This window comes from Pteropus vampyrus, unplaced genomic scaffold (genome assembly GCF_000151845.1).
Source record: "Pteropus vampyrus isolate Shadow unplaced genomic scaffold, Pvam_2.0 Scaffold87, whole genome shotgun sequence".
In the NCBI taxonomy this organism is placed as follows: domain Eukaryota; kingdom Metazoa; phylum Chordata; class Mammalia; order Chiroptera; family Pteropodidae; genus Pteropus; species Pteropus vampyrus.
The window spans coordinates 5,797,609-5,806,826 of NW_011888868.1; the positions used below are offsets into that span (position 1 = coordinate 5,797,609).

At 43.1% G+C, this 9,218-nt stretch overlaps 1 pseudogene; it reads right to left on the bottom strand.

Annotated features, from left to right (window-relative positions):
* Positions 1–6,213: 6,213 nt before the first annotated feature.
* On the bottom strand, positions 6,214–6,331 carry LOC111742175 (annotated as a pseudogene).
* Positions 6,332–9,218: the final 2,887 nt, after the last annotated feature.

Here is a 9,218-nt window from a genome sequence, read left to right on the forward strand (position 1 = left end):
CCCATGACTCTCAAAGATAGGAATTAACGTTTCTATCTAATGGGGAAAGAAGCAATGAAGCGGAAAAGTTAAGCAATTTGGTCCAAGGTCATGAAATTAAATAGAAAAGGAAGAAACTGGAAAGGAAGTAATAAGAATGACAACAGTAATAACAGCTGTTAACAATTACATCTGCTGAAGCACTACACTGTAACCAGGTCCATTATTTCCCTTATTTCACTTAAGCATCTCCTAAGTGACAAGGCCCAGAAGAGGAACCTCATCTGATAGCTCCACAAGTGGGCTGCCATGCTCACCTCCGTGTCAGAGTTTTGGGACTAGACCAGGGCCAGGATGCACTGTGCAATGGGCTAGGGCTCTCACAAGAGGGGCAGCTGAAACCGCTCTGCCCACCAGAGTCTCAGGATCTAAGTAATTTCCCCAACTAGGAATCTGGCATTCTGGTCTATGGCAAAGAGCTCCCCCGAGGGTCCCACCTACAAATCAGTTAAAGTAGTCTAACATAGTGGTGAAGGTAGACCTGATCACCACCATCTCAAACCAGTTAGTCTAAACTATCGCTTTCTGTACCAACTTAGAATTATCAGGTTGAAGGGCCTCTTTTTCTTCATATACTGTCTTTAAACCCATATTTGCTTTCCTGGCTATGACGACTCATATGTTCCCCACCGAGAATCTCCTCATTGGAAAGCAGCTAGTGAGCTAGCTTACGTAGACTGAAGACACTAAGGAGAGACAGAGGAGGCAGTTTGCATCAAATTTCCCACAGCAACAGCTCTAAGTTCTTCATTTGCTATTTTGGTTCTCAAAGTTCCTCTCAGGCCACCTCTGTCCTCAGGGAGCTGCTTATCATCTCCTGTGTGAACTCCAGCTTCCCTGGCTCCTCCCTCCTAGCTCTCTTGTTCCAATTTCAAATTCTTCTATTTCCTCAAAATTCCTATATTGTTCAGAGAATTTCTACCCTTCTCAGTTTCTGCCTCTGCCCTATACATCATGAGCATCTGAACAAGACCCATCATTATAGAAGATAGTTGGTTGACCACATCTCATGCCCAATCCCTACCCCAAACAGCTCATCAGGGAAGCTCCTTCAAACACAAATAAGTACTACCCCAGAAGGAATTCAGGTGACAGTTGTGCCCACCTCATTCCATATTCCCCTCAGCACATCTGAGATGGGGAGAGAAGCAGGAATGAGAATGACATAGCCCACTCTCCTTTAGACCTTTTTCCTGAAGGACCATTTCACCTTTGGCTACTTATAAAAGACTCAAAAGTTCCCCCAAGAGCTTCTTGAAGGTGTCTGAGGAGCTGTCTTCTGCCAAAGAGAACAGACTCAATGTGTGAGATGTGCAGGTGCAAAGGGTACCAGGATGGGCATTGTAACACAAAAGAGGACAGATCTTTCTCGTCATAGGAGCTGTCCCACCATGGACCATACACCAGGATAATGCACCCCACACCACTCCAAGGCGCTAACAGGGACCCCCATGGCCATATGGCATAACCCTGCTCTAGGCAAAGGTGGGATTAGGTGAACTTCCAGCTTCTCCCACAAAAGGTCTAAGACTCTATATTCTTGCTGCTCAGTGTTCAGAGGGGAGAGACCTGCCTGGATGTTGATAATGTTAAATGTACTTAATCACTGTCACATGTTCACATTAACTCCTGACCTTGCCACTCATTCTGTCTTACCAAGGAGACATTTGCTAGCCCTGCTTCAGTGAGTACGAATACAACTTGCATTAGTTTGATTAAAAGCAAAAACACTTTGTGATTTTAAATAGGTTAAGTAAACTACTAAAATCTTTTTTATATTCTTTATTTAACAATTTTTTTAAAATACAAAGATAAGCTCTGGTTCTGCCTTTGTGGGAGATCATGATCACTTCTGAATAAGAAAATTTTTTAATGAATAAACTTTCTTTAACTATGAAAAATTTAATAAAGAAGTTGTCCCTATTCTACCCATTTTACAAAATAATAAACAAGCAGAGAAGAGAGCACAAGCTAAGCCTAAGTTCTCTGGGACACATTGCACTAAAAACATGCCAATGGCACACCAAGACCTGCTGAAATATTTTTCCCCCAAGGCTAACTGCCTCTAGTTGTTTATTTGGGTGTGATTGGATGTAGTTTGGTTTAGTTTAGTTTAGTTTTGCTTTACTTTTCGTTTTGGGGATGGGGGTAAAGTGGAATGGTGCAAAACCACTCAGAAAGGTCAACATTTTAAGAATGTATATTAGATGTGTAGTGTGTTCCTGAAAATACAAGTAAATAAAGCATTTTCTAAGCTTCACTCTGCCTACTCCAACTACCCAAACCTTAAGATACAGATGTACACCCAACAAGCTCCCAATCCAACCAAGGCGCAATCCTAACACCTACAAAAGGATTAGGAGACTGACTTACTCCTCTAACATGTTTTTGAGCATGTACTGTGTGCAAGGCATGGTGTGGGGTCCCATATGGGGCCTGGTTCCCAGTTTCTGAGTACTGACAATCTGATGAGAGAGAGAAGGTAAACACAATAACCCAATACACAAGTCATTCAGACAAGCCAGTGCTCTAAGTTAGAGTCAGAGGAAAAAGAGTCCATAGTAGGGTTGCCAAATTTAGCCAATAAAAGCACAGGATACAGCAAATATTTGGGACATACTTATAATAATAATAATAAAAAAAAACATTCATTGCGTATCTGAAATTCAAATATAACTGGGCATTTGTATTTTATCTGATTGTAGAGATGAGGTCAGGCTTCTCAAAGGAAATGAGATGTCAATGAACCTGCATGTTAAAGAGTAAAGGGATGTTCCAGGGAGAATGGGTCAGTGGGTGAGCTTGTCAAGGCACTCATCTTAGTCCATTCAGGTCACTAAAACAAAATATCATAAACTGAGTGACATGTGCACAGCAGACATTTATTTCTCACAGTTCTAGAAGTTGGACATGTCAAGATCAGGCATCATCAGATGATTTAGAGAGAGCCCACTTACTCATTCATAAACACCTTGTCACTGTAACCCTGCATGCTGGAAGATGACAAGGGAACTTTCTCATCAACTTTTATAAGGGCACTAATCCCATTTTTGAGGACTCTTCCCTCGTGACATGAGCACTTCCCTGTAGAGGCCCCACCTCCCAATATCATCACTTTGGTGGGGAGGATTTCAGCATAAAAATTTGAGGGTGGGCGGGGGACAGACAAAAACTTTCAGTCCTTAGCAGCACCTTAAAGCTGGAAAAGTAGAAGGGACCAAATGGCAGAGGATGTGAAATGCTGACTAAATTGTGAGTCTGTCTCAGACAAGGAACTTGAGTCATCAAATCTATATTTTATGAGAAGAGCATCCTATTAAATGGAAAATGCTATGGAAACTTTTGCAAGGCTAGTCTACTCCTCTCCCAATTTATAAATGTCAGTTATACTTTATAAATCAGTATCATTTCTTAAAGATTCAGCTGTGCTGCAGTTTGGACCAGCTCATTTTATGCTAGGAAATTTATTGAAAGGGACATTCCAGTCCTATTTGAACCCAGTTTGATCAAAATGAGAGAAAAGTGTAATCGAGTTTATGAAACTGTTAGAATCTATGCAAGTGTGAGCACTGACAATGACTTTCGCCCCTCCAGCTCCTCACTGTGGGGTCTTGGCATAGTTCCAAAGCTCTCTGAGCATTGGTATCTTCCTATTTGCAGCCGACCTTGCTGGCTAGGGTAAGGAGCAGAGACAGTGTCTGCAGAGCACCCCGCATAATGTGGGACACAGTGGACACTCCATAAGTGGTAGTGTTGGCAGGAACATAACTTTCAGCACCATTCTGACAGGTTTCTGGGCTACAAAACAGTCATCTGAGCAGTCTTAAATCTCTCTTAAATAAAAGTTTATGAGCTGAGTCCTTCTCTTTCTCACCAGTTACTCTTTAACTAAAACTTCATGTGCAGCAGCTGCACAGCCTGGTTAGCAATGAGACAGCCAAGGGCTGGGGCCAAGCCATGCTGAGCCTCTGTGCACCTTGCAAGGCTCTGAAACCTGACAAAAAGTACATAGTGGACCCTGGCAGTTGGCCAAGCTATGCTATTTATCTTTTGCAGGACAAACTCAGCACATCCGCAATCCCAGGTGCTGCGTGGTGCTTTTAATTAAAAGATCCTTTTTTTTCTGTTCTTTCAAAACATTCTTTCTTTTTAATTAGTTTTAAGTATTTGGTACTTTGGTTAGATATTGATATAGTTTATAAAATGATCCCTCTAATTGCTCCTTCTCTCCTCTGGTTTTTCACCTAGCCAATATATTAATGGTAACTGCATTCCCTATGCCATGCTCCCCATCCCTGTGACCATCTATCAACTACTAATTTGTAATTCTTTAATCTTTCACCCCATTCTCCCAGGCCCCACCCTCTCTTCCCTCTGTCCGTCACCAAATTGTCCACTATATTTGTGAGTCTGTTTTTAATTAGTTTGTTCTTTTTTTTCCTTAGATTCTGCATATAATTGAAATCATATGGTATTTATCTTTCTCTGACTTATTTCACTCAGCATAATAACCTCTAGGTCCATCTATATTGTTGCAAATGGTAAGATTTCATTTTTTAATGGCTGAGTAATATTCCATTGTATATATGAACCATAAAGAATTCAAACAACTCAACAACAAAAACCAAACAATCCAATGTAAAAATGGGCAGAAGACTTGAACAGATATTTCTCCAAAGAGGAAACACAGATGGCCAATAGACATATGAAAAGATGTTCAAGGTCGCTAATCATCAGAGAAACGCGAATTAAAACCACAATGAGCTATAACCTCACACCTGTTAGAATGACTATCATCAATAAATCAAAGAACAACAAGTGTTGGCAAGGAGGCAAAAAAAAAGAAACCCTTATACATTGTTTATGGGATTGCAAATTGGTACAACTGCTGTGGAAAACAGTCTGGAGGTTTCTCAAAAACTTAAAAATGGATATACCTTTTGACCTAGGAATTGCACTTCTGGATATTTATCCAAAGAAAACCAAGATAATAATTCGTAAAGATCTATGTACCCCAATATTCATGGCAGCACAATTTACAATAGCCAAGATATGAAAGCAATCTAAATGCCCATCAAGGGACAATTGGAAAAAAGATCCTTTGACAAAAAAAAAAAAAATCGTCTTATCTTTCTAAATTGTCTTGGTCTTCATTCTCACACCATTCCCTGAAGCCCCTTAGATTCCTTCACGGCCAGCAGCAGATGACCCTCTTTCCCACACATGAGACCAGAATAGGCCACCACTGGGGTTGCCACCTGTTCCAGTAATAGGCAGCAAAAACACTTTCTGAGTTTCATATTAGGCCCTGAAAGAATAACCCTACGAATTCCAAATGGCATTAGCCAAATTTCCTTCAAGCCCTTCTATCAAGTATACCGGTAACTGGATAATTCTTGCTTACCAGAAGACTGACTTCAAGACATATGTAATCTGAGCTCAGCTTCCCCATCTGTAAAATGGGAACAATATCACCCTTTGGCTACTGTGGGGCTGGAATCACTCTGTACATGTGTATTGCACAACTTTGCTCCTGGCACACAGCACCCAGTAAATGGTAGCAATAATAAGAATGGCATATATTTTTTCCTATGTGCCAGCAACTGTCCCAAGAGCTTTGCAAATATCAACTCATTTCACTCCTGCAACAACTCTACCAGAAAAGTATAATTATTATCTCCCTATTTTCTAATGACGAAAATAGAAATTCTGAGTATTACCCAAGTTCATGTAGCTCTTGCAAGACAGCTGGGCCCAGAACTCCACATGCCAGCTACAAACTCCAGGCCCTGGCCACTACCCAGTATTTGCCTCCTTATAGTTTCCACATGAAGAAGGTCATTGTTCCACTGCAAGCAGGACTGGTCAGTCACAGGCTTATGCTAGCCACAGGCTGGGGCAGCCTCAGGACCCTGAGAAAGAAGGTTCCACCTAAACCTCATGCCTTTACCATTGAGCCCAGCACTGACTCCCAGCCCAAGAAGCACAATGACTTGCCTGCCGTCCACTGCCATCATTCACTGTTTCTGAAGCTGTTGCATAAGCGCTACTGGGAGATCTCAATGGGATCTCTGAGGCCTGAAAGCCCACCTCTGTCATTCAGAACCCTTCCTAGACATCCCCCAGCTTTGTGGGCCAGCTAGCCTCCCTGCTTTATTTTATTTTATTTTTTCATGCCTACAGCACCTAGTCTTCCTAGGTGGTCTCCCATCCAAGTACAAATCAGGCCTGACCCTACTTAGCTTCTGAGATCAGACGGGATCGGGTATGCTCAGGGTGCATGGCCATAGAGTCTTCTTTATTTTTTGAAAGGCATAGAGCCTTGTTTCCTTCTTGCATCCTCCTTGCAGCCCCCACCCTCACCCTTCCCAGGGCCATGTGAAAGGCCAGCTGCCCCCACATTCCCCAAATACACGCTTGGATGTAGTGCTCCCCAGTCTTCTTGGGACTCAGTCTATTTGGTCCAGCACCATCCTAACTACCAAACATATTGGTTGAATGCCCATTGTCATCAGTAAATCATTCCTCAGATGCAATTTCTCAGCATCATCACTGTAGTCATGACCTTGGATTCTCCACATGATGGTTCTATCCCCCAAGATCAGCCTTAGGATGCTCTAAGAGAACAGCCTACTGAAGTACTTGTGGCCTTGAGAACCTTCCTGCTTTATGTGTCACCTACCCTGTCAGGCAGCTTATTGTGCAACTGTGCAAGAAGAGGGAGAAGACACATCCACTAGTGCCCAATAATGACCCCACCACCAGATGACCAGATCGCCTACATTGCCCCCTGGGCCAGTCTCTCAGTTCACCTTTTTTGAGATGGACCCTGAGTATGGAAAGCTTGAAAACAGTGTCTACCAACATCCTTGTCACTGAAGAGGCTGTGAAATGCTAAAAATGCCTTGCCTAAAATATATTTCCTTCCTTTTTTACAGCTCACCCATTAAGAAAGTTCCATGAAATTGACTCTGTATTCTTATTTCTTTGGCACTTATCTGCTTTCCTTTTATTTCCACATAGGAAGGGAGATAAAATGTAGTGAAAACAAAAAGTTATATTTAAAAAGGGGCCACTCTTCACCACTGTAGATATATTTTGTGGATAAATCACCTGTCAGTCATTTTAAACATTAGTGTGAGTTGGTTTACCTATCATCTTAGTAATGAACTCTGTAAGGAAATGGGATATAAAATAGGAAATGCATAATGAAAAAAAGGAGGAAGGAATAGAGCCACATTACTTCAGAAAAAGGCACCAATGAACATTCAGTGGTTCACACTCAACCACCAGGAGCTCCCTGTCCTTATCCATGTGTATTACAGGACGCTTTCAGTCCATCAGCAAGTTCAGTCAATACCCCTCCTTACACTTCCTCTGTCTACTCACTCCATCTCCCCTGCCTCCATCCACCCAAGTCACCTCTGGCCTAGGGGTACTGTTGCCCCCTAACTAGCCTCCTGATTTCCAATTTTGTCCCCTACCCCCCATATTTAATAGCAGGAAGAGTTATCTATTTAAAATATACAGCAGGTAAATCCACGCTCCCTGTTTTAAACACTCTAAGAGCTTCTCATTGTACCTGGCCTATTTTGATCACAGCCCTATTTTGATTTCAAATCAAAGACCAGGTCTCTACCCTCCTCTCTGATCTTATCTTCTACCCCTCCTCCCCTGATCATTGATCTCCAGACAAACAGCCTTCTTTCCTCTCACTGACCAAGCTTGATCTTGCTTTGGGGCCTTTCTCCTGCCTCTCCCAGAAATGCTCCTGGCTGACTCCTTACCCTTAGGTCACAGGTCAAATGTCAGTTCCTTGTAAATGACTTTCCAAACACCCTATTTAAAAATAGCCACCGCCTTCATCCTGCTCCCTGACACTCTCATATCATCCTCTTTATTTTCTGCAGAGCCCCAGTGAGGTAGGAAAAACACATTACTTATATCTTGATATGTTTATTATCTGTTTTTCCCACTAAAACATGGGCTCCAGGACTGCAGAGACTATGTCTATCTAGCTTCCCACTTTGTCTCAGGACCTAGCGCTGTGCATGACCTATAGTTGGTGCTCAGGTATTTGCTGAATGAAATATGGGAGATGCTGAGGAGAACAAGTCTAGCTGAGTATCCCAAAATAGGCCAGGACTGCTGGGCTTATCTGTGCATTAATTCATCCTGATATTCTTGGGTTCTGTGTGAACAGGGGGCCGTGCCACCGAGATCTCACTTCAGTGGAGACTTGTGGCTATGGCGGTTGTGGTGCTGTCAGCAGGTCAAACAGCTCTCAGCCCTTCTTGGGTTCACCTCAGCCACTCAGAGCCCTTGCATAAGGTTATACCTTCTCAGAATAGCCCACATCCAATGACTAATTGAGGCGAGAGATGCTTCCTTCCCCTCCCCTCTAGTTCACAGATGTGGTTGCTAGGGACACCCCCAACACACGTTCTGCCAGCTAACTTCCATTTCAGAATCTGCTTCCCTGGAAGCCCAACCTATGACAAACTCTTTCTATTGCTCAGCACCATGCCAGGTGCAGCAACACAAAGACACAAAGACCAGATGTTCACGTCTAGTGAGAGAGTTGACAAATCAGCCAACAGTTCAGTGCAGTGTTAATATAGTACCAAGACAGAATAAGGCACGGGACCATCAGGAGTACAGAAGACAACTCTAACCCAGCCTTTAGGGACCCGGCAAGGTAGGAGCACCAGAGAAACTTCCTGAAGAAAATGCCACTTAAGTTCAATTGTGAGGAATAAGTGAAAATAATCCAGGAGGATAACAGGGCAGGATGTGAGTCGCAGGTACAGGACACAGCTGGGAAGGTCAGTAGGGGCCAGTTGAGGGAGACACAGGAGGCCCCAACAAGGGGGAAGAGATACAGCTAAACCCTAAATATGAGAGGTGTCTCAAACCCTCAACCCCCAGATCTCCTGTAAGGTCAGAGAGGGCATTGGGATGCATATCCCATCCCCCATTCTGCTCCATCCTCACAACTGGCCTCGAATTTCTCAGTGCCTCTGTCAGCCATTTATCATTGCTGAGCTGATTTGTGGGGGTGGTTAGGACAGCCTGTCCAGCCGACCTCTGCCAGAAGTCCTCTTTGATGGGATCATCTTCCTCTGTGTCTGTTCTCATTTCCCCATGTCACCTTACCTTCTGTTCCTCTGGACCCTGCT